General features: G+C 42.2%; 1 long non-coding RNA gene across 1 annotated transcript; it reads right to left on the reverse strand.

The window, feature by feature from the left end:
• Positions 1-44: 44 nt before the first annotated feature.
• LOC133460443 (uncharacterized) lies at positions 45-7,721 on the reverse strand. The gene is made up of 3 exons (XR_009784123.1): positions 7,582-7,721; positions 1,004-7,082; positions 45-923 (listed from the first exon to the last, which is right to left on the reverse strand). It is a non-coding gene; the product is annotated as an uncharacterized LOC133460443 (long non-coding RNA).
• Positions 7,722-11,531: the final 3,810 nt, after the last annotated feature.

The following is an 11,531-nucleotide window of genomic DNA, read 5'->3' on the forward strand; positions in this document are numbered from 1 at the left end:
TGGAGATGTAGGACCGAAATGCTGGAGACTGAGGCGGCAGGAGTTCTAAACAAAAGGTATTTTATTAACAAAAAGCTCTGCATAACCAGGAATCTCAAAAGAATCAAACTCAAAGCCAAAACTAGACCGAATCAGAAAGGGCTGACAAGATATAGTTGCAAACAGTCATGGCAGAAGAACAAGGGGAAGAACTAAAACAAGGACATTGAAAATAAAACCAGAACAAACAAACCCAGAAACCGTGACAGTAATGGTTCACAGACCTCAGGCTTGATAGGTACCTCGGTTTTAGGGACTCAGTTCGATACAAATCTGGTACAACCAGAAAAAAAAAAGATCACATATACTTGGCTTCTTTTCATTTATAATCAACAGTACACAAACTGTACAAGGCCAAGTGTATAACATGATAACCGCCAACTGATAAGTTAGCAGTGCAGATATTAAATAGAAATAAAAATAATAATGAACTTAAACAGCATTTTCTTTTTATATGCAGTATTATGCATAACATTGAACTAAGAAACAACTTTTAAGAAGCTACATTTTTATGCTATGCTTGCTGTCAAACAATCACTTAAACAATAACTGAAAATCATCCCTATTATCAATTTGGAAAATACTTCAAAATTACTTAAAGGGATTGTGACATGAAAAACACATTTTTCTTGATTTTTTGTGTTTTGTTGGGTGTCTTGACATCAATTACACCCAAAAAACAACGAACTTTTAACATTCAGTGTATTGTGTGCTTTCTGGGATTTTCCGCATAACTATGCAAAAACGGCGCATGTGGTTTGGTGGCGGGCCGTTACGTAACGGCCCGCCAAATCACCGCCCCCTCCACCCAGCTCCCTGTCTCCTCTCCTCTCCAGTGCACCATAAAGGCTGATTTATGGTTCCGCGTTACACCGACGCAGAGCCTACGGCGTAGGGTTACGCGGCGACGCGCACCATACGCTGAACCCTACGGCGTAGGCTCTGCGTCGATTTAACGCGGAACCATAAATGAGGCTTAACACGGAGCTGTTTAGAGCCTCTTTTGTTCTAATCACCGGAGGAAAACTGCTAAGAAGACCCGCGGCCACTGACTGGACTTAAGATAAGGGGACAGTGCTGCTTGCATGCCTTTATTTTTATGATTGTTTGCTGTGGTTCGCCCTCCTGCTTTTCCGTGCATGCTTCGCCTGTCGCTCCGACGCCGCTGTGAGCGTATGGCTGGAGGAGGAGGAGGTTGGGAGGAGGAGCGGAGCAATGATTGACAGGAAAGGGGGGAAAGGAAGCATTTTTCACGGCGCAAAAAATCACTGTAATAAAAAGCCAGGAAAAGAGTACTAGATTGAAGTTTTTCTTGTTACACTCTTTTAGACACATTTGAGGGATGTTGGCCAAGACTTTTAATAGTGTTAAAAGCATGTTAAAAATGATGTCACAATACCTTTAACAAACATGGCTGGTGCAATCTAAAAATAAAAGCAGAACTGAATAACATCACCAAAGAGAGAGAAAACACAAAATTAAAGAAAGTTCAAATCTGCGTGACTGAGAATTGTTTTACATTTGTGATTAACTTGTGAGTCATTGTTAAATACTCTGTCCACTTTCAAGTCCACATTGTCAGTGGTGAGTGCAGATCTGGTGGAAGTAACTATATCACCTGTTGTCGAGCAAATCCTCTCTCTAAGCAGCAATGTTGCTGGTGTTGCCAGGTAACATGTTGCCAGTTGGGCTAGATTGAGATAAACAGTCTCCTGAGCCTTGCTCCAGGCAACCGGGTTGCAGTCGACTAAAATACACTCTTGCCACGTAGGCGTCGACTTCATCCTTTAACTGCTGAGGCTGTTTTTTTCTTACCAGTTTGGAAGAGTGGGCCAAATAATTCTTCCATGGTTGACTTCTCAGGGGGAGGGAAATATGTCACCTGTGTCTCTGTGGTCATGCTGATGGACTGTGACCACAGAGACACAATGAGGACTGTAGGATCAGAGGCTTTGTAGCCTCTCATCCTACAGTACTGTGACAAATAGCAAGAAGTTGGGTGAACACTGCAGAAATAGTTGTAATCTCTGTTGAAATGTTCAAACTTCAGTCAAACGTCTGTAAAAGAGCCTACCAGTTGTAATTGTATACCAGTTCAGCTTTGCTAAGAACTTCTGTGATGAGGAGATGTATTTAAATTCTCAGATGAACGGCTGGATCCAGATGAGGAAAGGTATGGATCAAATGCATCAAGTGCAGAGCATTTGTGAATGAAGTCTTCAAAGGCACAGTCAGGATATCTAGTTTGCAGACTTTCCGTCATGGCCAGCTTGATTTCCATGACGACAGAAGTGTCATCATCAGTTTTTTTCATGGATTCAAGATCATTCTTTTAAATGGTAAAATCGTGGACACTGATGGTGTTGTTTGAGTGCTACAGAAAGTGTTGTAATGATTGTTTTCAATTAAATTTGACTCAAATAACTTTATTGATTCCCGAAGGGAAATTAATTAAATCTTCAAAGGCTTCACAACTTCAAACACACTCTCTGCAACACTCAGTTCGTAAACAGTCAGATTTGCAATATCATTGTTTTTCAGGGCCCTTTCTGCTAATGCTGAATAAATTGCAGATTTATGCTCAAGATCTCGCTCAACCATCTCATAGCTGGAGTTCCTTCACATCATGTACGAGACAGTGTTTTTGCAAGTGAAGCATATCATGCTTTATTCCCATGTAAACGGCAACAGTTCTAATTTTACTCAGTAGTCGAGATAACTGGACAACAATTCCTTTCTGTGACGGGACATTCAAAGTATGGACAAAGCATCCAATATGTGGACCTAATGCTGCTTCACTGACAGCATTAACAAAGTTTCTTGCATCATTTTAGTAGATGACAGGGAATGCAAAACCTTCCCACACTGCTGATTGGAGGGAGGCAGGTCATTGAGTTTCGAAATGGCGCATTCATTGCTGTTGTCAGTTTGTTGGTGGTAAACAGCGGTGAAATATAATGCAGAACTCTTGTGGATTGGTGTGTGAATTACCTTTTGACTAACTCATATATTTTTTGTCTGATTGCATACACCAAATGGTCACGTCAATACTGTTAGGGTCCAGTACAAAAACAGGTACCGTTACACCCCTACACCATGCATCAACTAAAGCTGGTATACAGGTTCCAGTCTGCAACAATCCTCTCAATACAACTAACTGACACTACAATAATAAAATGTATGTTTTGTTCATGAATGGTATTGGAATGACGATTTGGACGAAAGGGTCTTATGTAAAGTAGTGTGATACACCGGCAACGTGTCAAGGGTCTACCGCTGCTTTGCCCCTGTAATGAGCTGGGAAAGGCTCCAGCAGACCCCCATGACCCTGTACAAGATTAAAGAAGTATAGAAAATGGATGAATGGGTCTCAAGGATAAAGCCTTGGACAGCGCCGGGCCCTGACATGAATCTCACCTACTGGCTGAGGAGACTAACCTCATGAATGCTTAGCAGCACAAATGAACCAGACGCTAATAGATGGGGCTCACCCACTTCTCAGAGCAACCTTAGTCACCTCCTTTTACGTGGATGACATCAGGTTGGATGCTAAGGGCAAGGGAGACATTGACTCACTGATTCACCCAACAAAGATATTGCAATGTTATTCAGGCTCAATAAATGCGCTCATATAATATCAAAGAGGGGCAAAATGATTACAATCGAATTAGGAGGTGAACTAAAACCCAGACAGCAATGTATCAGATGTTTAGAACACTTACAAATACATTTGGATTCTGCAAAACAAATAGCAAGTACGAGGAGGATGTGATGAAGTCGGCAACAACCAAATACTTGAAAAGAGTAATGCTGATCCTGACGGGCCAGCTAATGGGAAGAACAAAGTCTGGCCCATAAACACGTTTATCCAGCCAGTAATCAGGTACCCCCGCTGGTGTAGCAGTTTGTTCACAGGAAGAGATGGAGATAGGCTTGCCACCCGTCCCTTGAAATACGGATTTGTTACGTAATTGAAAATTACGCCAAGGAATGCTCTGTCAAATATTGAATGTGAGAACTAGTCAGTTTTTTTTTTATTTAAATAGGAGTACCTTGTGTTGAGGTTCAGTGCCCTCTTCAACATGTTCTTTAACATGTTGAACATTTTGAAAGCTTGAAACAAAGGACAAAAGATAAAAAGTTTTCAGTGCAGTTAAACCTGTGTCCTGGTGTAGCTCATCTTGGAACAAATAGGCTTTTAATGCAGAAGTTATTGGACCAAACCTTATACCTGAACCACTTTTAAAATGACGTCCTTCTACTAACGATTGAAAACTGGCCAGGAAGCGTGGGAAAGAGGCAAAGAGCTGTACATTGCTAAAGAGTCTCTGAGTTCAATTCCTGCAAGAGGTCTTCAGCCCGTTGACTTTAACTAGCACAAATCCACTTTTAGAGTTCAACACACAAAATGAAAAGATAAATGCACTAAGAGAGATGGCTTCCCCCAAGGATGCTGGTGGTGTGGAGGGTTTGCTCAGGGCTTTAAGGTGCCAATGAAAGGGTGGCCCATGCTGGTTCAAACCCGCACTATCTGGAGAGGTAGAGGCATCAGACCTTATACCTGGACCACTTTTAAAATTGACGTCCTTCTACTGACGATTGAAAACTGGCCAGGAAGCCTGGGAAAGAGGCAAGAATGTGGGGCCTCATGGTAAAGACCTGAACATTGTTAAAGAGACTGAGAGTTCAATTCCTGCCAGAGGTCTACAGCCTGTTGACTTTAAGTAGCACAAAATCCACTTTTAGAGTTCAACACACAAACTGAAAAGTTAAATGCGCTATATGAGAGATTTCTTCTGTCTGAGTCTAGTTGGTGGTGTGGAGGGTTTGCTCACGCCTTTAAGGCGCCAATGAAAAGGTGGTGCATGCTGGTTCAAACCATCCTCAGTATCTGGAGGCATCAGACCTTATAATTGGACCACTTTTTAAGTTATGTCCTTCAACTGAGGACTGAAAAATGGCCAGGAAGCCTGCAAAGGAGGAAGTATGTTGTGCACCATGGAAGAGTGCTGCACATTGTTAAACAGACTGTGAGTTCAATTCCCGCCGGACTTCTTCATCCAGTTGTCTTTAAGTAGAACTAAATCCACTTATAGAGTTCAACACTCAAAATGAAAAGATAAATACACAATGAGAGATGTCTTCCCTCAAGGATACTGGTGGTGTGGAGGGTTTGCTCAGGGCTCTAAGGTGCCAATGAAAGGGTGGTGCATGCTGGTTCAAACCCTCCCCATCCTCACAATCTGGTGAGGTAGAGGCATCAGACCTTATACCTGGACCACTTTTAAAATTACGTCCTTCTACTGACGATTGAAAACATGCCAGGAAGCCTGGGAAAGAGGCAAGAGGCAATGTGGGGCCTCATGGTAAAAAGTTGCACATTGGTAAAGAGACTGAGAGTTCAATTCCCGCCAGAGGTCTTTACCCCGTTGACTTTAAGTAGCACAAAATCCACTTTTAGAGTTCAACGCTAAAAATGAAAAGATAAATGCACTAAGAGAGATGTCTTCCCCCCAAGGATACTGGTGGTGTGGAGGGTTTGCTCATGGCTATAAGGTGCCAATGAAAGGGTGGTGCATGCTGGTTCAAACCCTCCCCATCCTCAGTATCTGAAGGGGTAGAGGGATCAGGGAGGATGAGAGGTTAGGAGTGCTAGGGGGATGAGGTACGATGAAGAGGGCTAGGGGGGTCAGGTAGGATGAGGAGGGCTAGGGGGGTCAGGTAGGATGAGGAGGGGTCAGGTAGGATGAGGAGGGGTCAGGTAGGATGAGGAGGGGTCAGGTAGGAGGATGAGGAGGGGTCAGGTAGGATGAGGAGGGCTAGGGGGGTCAGGTAGGATGAGGAGGCCTTGGGGGGGTCAGGTAGGATGAGGAGGGGTCAGGTAGGATGAGGAGGGGTCAGGTAGGATGAGGAGGGGTCAGGTAGGATGAGGAGGGCTAGGGGGGTCAGGTAGGATGAGCAGGGGTCAGGTAGGATGAGCAGGGGCCAGGTAGGATGAAGAGGCCTAGGGGGGTCAGGAGGACTAGATGAGAAAGGCAAGGGGGATCAGGGTTTAAGAGGTGGGCTAGGGACATGAGGAAAGACAGCTTGGGGGGGTGTCAGGAAGGTAGGAGGTAAGAAAGTAATTCAAAGCTTTGATTTGTAAAAGGCCCTATCACCTGATCCACCAAGCACTACTACCTAGCCTGCCTCCCTTCTTACCTCATGCCCCCTCTTACACCTCATCCTTCCTGGCCCCCCTTGCCCTTCTCCTACCTAACCACCCAAGCCCTTCTCAACCTTCCTGACGCCACCAAGCCTTCCTCTTGCTACCTCATACCCCTGGCCCTTCAGCTGTCCTCTTACTCCCTAGCCCTCCTCATAGCACTCCTTACATTTTAAAAACAGCTTATTTCATTTTGGCCTTTAAAAAAAACTATCCAGTTAAATTGCTCCATCCGGATAGAGTGAATTTGGTTGTGGTTGTGTAACCCCTGTTTGTCTAATAAAGTTACATGTGCTAATATTTGGTTTCAGTTTCTGTTCAGTTTGGACTAGTCATCAGAAGTCTAAAGTTAACGCTCATGGAGCCCAGGATGGAACAACAACATTGAACACACTCACACAAGTTTTAGTTTCCAAAATATATTGTTGGTCAACAACAGAACAATATGACAACAATATCAATAGAATAAGAAAAATAACAAACTGCGCGCAAAATAAAAGAAAATAAATAATAGTGTTGTGTTCAATCTGTATCGTCTTTTCTTTCTTTGTTATGAGCTCAGTGGTTTTATTTCGTTGGGGCCCTTTAATCTCTGTGTAGCTCACTGTCCTACCACACCGCAGGTTTGGGAGGTAAGTTCAGTGGTCCTGCATTCCTCTGTTCCGGCTCGCCATCTGGTTCTCTGGATCCGTTGATCCAACAGGTATCTGGAAGCCGCCTGGTGGCTATCCAGTGCTGGTATCCTCTCTCTCTCTCTAGCGTCGACTAATGGTGTCGCTGATGTCCTCTCTTCCGACATCAAGTGTCACCGAATCAAATCCTCTCAAAAAAACTTGACCTATAGAACAGGTCATATTCATTCATTTCAGTTAAATGAACTTAGTATAGGTCATACATTCTTAGTCAAGATAAATAAAATAACATAAATATAACCTATGTATGAATTTAAATAAACAAAAGTATTTATTTATAATAATAAAATATATTATCACTTTTTCTTACAAATCTATTTTTTACCAGTGTAAATCCAGTGTAAATCAAATGAAATTTATCAAATAACTCAAATAAAACCGTTTTAGCATCAATTCTTTGGGTAAAATGATGAAATAAAGAAATAAAATGAATTTCTCCTTTTTCCCTCACACGCACACAATACACACACACACACACGCGACACACACGCGGCACAGCCGATACACGGTGTTCACGAACCACACACACACATTCTCTCGTCCATACATTCACACGGGAGCTTAGCATTTAGCAGCTAAATTAGCACTGGTGGCTAACCCACTTTTACTCGACGCTAACTCCGTCAAAATGCACAATAAACTCACCGCCGAGCTTGTATCATCACCCATGAACTCTGTGGGTTCGACTCGCTGTGGATTCTGATCATTTTACTTTGTTTTAGACATTTAGGATGAGTTTTCAGGCAGAACGTTCCTCCTGCAGCCGGACAGCGCAGCTTCTCTTCCCGGGCTTCAACGCGATTGGCCGTGACGTCATGACGCACCGCTCTCCGCTCTGCGTGGTCCAGTTAACCCCATAAATGCCAGCTATCCCTCTCATACACTCATTCAGTCTAAATAAAACAGACTTTTACTCTTTTTTCTTTTAATTATCCTACAGCTTATGAAGCCTGGGCTACAGTTGTTTCAGATGTTCTTGTCCAGTTTTGTTCTTACACCCGTTGCCCTCAGATTCCTGCAACTAAACTTGGATGTACATTCCAATAAAGGTTAGGATAAATGATAACATGCATTAGATTATGTGCTACTTAAAGTCAACAGGCTGAAGACCTCTGGCGGGAATTGAACTCACAGTGTCTTTAACAATGTGCAGCTCTTTACCATGATGCACCACATACAGTACTCACCTCTTTCACAGGCTTCCTGGCCAGTTTTCAATCCTCAGTAGGGCATTATTTTAAAAGTGGCTCAGGTATAAGGTTTGCTCCAATAACCTCTGCATTTGAAACCCTCTTTGTTCCAAGATGAGCTACACCAGGACACAAGTTCAGCTGCACTGAAAATTGTAATACCTCCAAACCACCAAATAACCTCTTCAGTCATGTCTCATAGCGCATTTAACTTTTCATTTTGAATGTTGAACTTTAAAATTGACAGGTTTGGTGCTTTTTAGAGACAACAGGAATTGAACCTTAAGTCTTCTTTAGACCATGCACCTCCATAACATCTTGTCCCATAGAGTCACATGCCGCTAAGGCTTCCTAGCGAGTTTTTAGTCCTCAGTAGAAGGAAATCGCTTTAAAAGTGGTCCCGGGATAAGGTTTGAACACAAGCTCTGCAGTGGAAAGCCTCTTTGCATCCAGTTGAGCTACTGAAGAGTACTTTGACATGAGGTTTCAAAATAGTCTATCACCGGGCTCTTCAAGTCCGGTCCTCGAGGGATCAGGTAGGATGAGAGGGCAGGAGGGGGTAGAGGGATCAGAAGGGTCCTGCATGGTTTAGGTGTTATCTTGCTTCTATCTTATCTAGCTTATTATCTTCTCTTTTTTCTGATTAAATGCATCCGAAATAGCCGGGTATTTTTAAAACCGAATATTTCCCCCCCTTCATTTATAAAATAATTTGTATCGTTGCATCGTTGTTAAAAAAAAAAACCTTCCACACATAACCGAAGATCTGCGTTTTCAACCACATTCATAAGCATTCCAAACCTGTAGATCATCTGGTCTTCCGGCCTCCGGGCCGCCTCTGCGGCGCAGCTTTCCCGGGAGCGGCGTCTCCTTCTCGGGTAAGGAGCTCGAGTCCCCCCGTGTCCCGCCACGGAGCTGCCGTGTTAAATCGACGCACCCCTAAGTACGGCGTAGGGCTGCGCGTCGCCGCGTACCCTACGGCGTAGGCTCTGCATCGGTGTAACGCAGTAAACGGCTGTCCAGAGCAGAGACCATTTATTTAATAAATAGCTTGGAGGACAGATGGTGGATCATCTGTAGTTCTGGGTCGCATGTTACACGTCAGACTCAGAGCAGATTTGTTGTTGTTTTGGAGCATAATGTGACGTTCGAAAACGCAAAACTGCTCTCTGTCTCTGTCTACACGCATCTACATAAACGGAGTTTTCAAAAATCTTCACTTTGCCCGGAGTTTTTTTTAAACATTCGTTTATTTGCATTTTCATGTACATGACAGGTCCAAACGTAGGAAAATATCTTCGGTTTAGCAGATACCCGGGTACGTGTGTACGGGGTCTGCGCAGTCAGATGGGGCAGCTGTGGAGACGTCTCCCTCCTGCTGCGTCATATGACGCGGTGTTCGAAAAAAAAAGCGTTTGTAAGAGCTTGGCTAAAATCGGCCACTTTTTCCTCTGAATACGTGCCCTTATGTCTTGTAAAACATATTAAATCCTACATTAACTTCTCACATAGTCATTTTCACATAAGGTCAGGTATAATTTAAAAAAAAATTCTAACCTGCAATATGCTCTTTAAGTAGAAATGTTGGTTATCTATACTTCACTGGAGTAATTATTTTTCAGACAACTTTTTACTTTTACTCCTTACATTTTCTCGCAATTATCTGTACTTTTTACTCCTTACATTTTAAAAACAGCCTTGTTACTCTATTTCATTTCGGCCTTTAAAAAAAAACTATCCAGTTAAATTGCTCAATCCGGATAGAGTGAATTTGGTTGTGGTTGTTTCAGATGTTCTTGTCCAGTTTTGTTCTTACATCCCTCAGATTCCTGCAACTAAACTTGGATGTACATTCCAATAAAGGTTAGGATAAATGATAACATGCCTCTGAAGTTTGACTTTTTGCACCATTACAATACTTATAGGAAACTAGTCATCATATCTCCTGCTCTCTGAAACACATGTTAATGCTCAATAGTACACATATATGGTTCTTTAATATATTTACATTATACTAAGATGCATTCATTTTCAATGGCTTTTGTCCTTAATGACTTTTTCTCCTTTACATTACTTTTACTTTTATACCTCGGTGGCAAAGCTGTATCCTGGGGTGCCAATGACGTGATCTGTAGTTTGCATTATTCGTTTTGGAATACTCAATTTAGATATATACTTCATGGGATTTGGACTCAGAATAATGGCTGTACACAAGTATTTACAGCTGATAATGAATCACTGTGAATACATCAATGTCAGTTACGTGTATTGAATGGATGGATGACAACTAAAAGCGTAATCAGACAAGCTTTTCAGTGTTAATTTGGACATAGACTAACATGACAGCTCGGACATCATTTTTAATCATCTCTCCAGTCTTGATGCTCCGGTCAGCTCGAGACAATTGTCTCCAGCTGACCGTGGCATGCCGTGGCAATTATAGCCATTATTCTGAGTCCAAATCCCATGCAGTATATATCTAAATTGAGTATTCCAAAACGAATAATGCAAACTAGTAGATCACGTCATTGGCGCACAATAAGAAACACTTTTTTCTCCATGAAAACACGTGATTTATTTATTATCACAAATAAAAAAAATGAAGATGCCTCCTGTGGCAACCTTTTGCTGAATAATACTCGATTTAACATTCAAATAAAATATTTCTCCTTTTGCATGTGGAGAATCCTCACCACAATAGTAATGCTGTGCAGATTAGCACCTTCCTTTCGAACGTATTAAATACAGACGCAATCACAATACGCGCAAAAACTTTCAGGCTTGGTAAATCTCATTGCGCGTGGTAAATGGAGATATTTGCATCTTCCCCTCCCAGTATTTAGCGCATTCTGGCGGGTATGCCCCATATTGATTATTCATCAGGGCAAAAGTACTAAATGGATTGCGTGTGTTATTTTGCGCACGCTATTCTTTGCACGCTGTTAGTAGATCAGCTGGCACCTTGGTTTGCGGGTGCTGTCAAGTTTGCACAGGTTTTTACACACGCAAACCTTTAGTAAATCAGGCCCTAAGTGGGCAGTCCTAGGGAACATCAACAATACATGTGTTTTATCTCTGTAATGTTTACTGTTGTTTGTTTGAATTTATTCAGTGAATCTTTGGCAGTCTTTGCTTGTTTCAGTATATTTGTAGGTACTTGTATCTTTATCAGGCTTTCTTTAGTTATTTCTAGGTATCCTGTGTCTTCTCTCTGCACATTAATTCAACATATTTCATTTTTAGTCCCATTGTAGCAGTTTGGCTTTCCCACACAAAACGTTGAGTCACTTCAAACAGAGATTTTCCAGCTCAGGGGACCACTAACTAACTATCACACTAAGCATATATTACTTTATTGGCAGTAAAAATGTGCTTAAGATCTTTTCTAATTTTATTTTCCTTCCA

The sequence above is a fragment of the Cololabis saira genome, chromosome 15 (genome assembly GCF_033807715.1).
Source record: "Cololabis saira isolate AMF1-May2022 chromosome 15, fColSai1.1, whole genome shotgun sequence".
Taxonomy (NCBI): domain Eukaryota; kingdom Metazoa; phylum Chordata; class Actinopteri; order Beloniformes; family Belonidae; genus Cololabis; species Cololabis saira.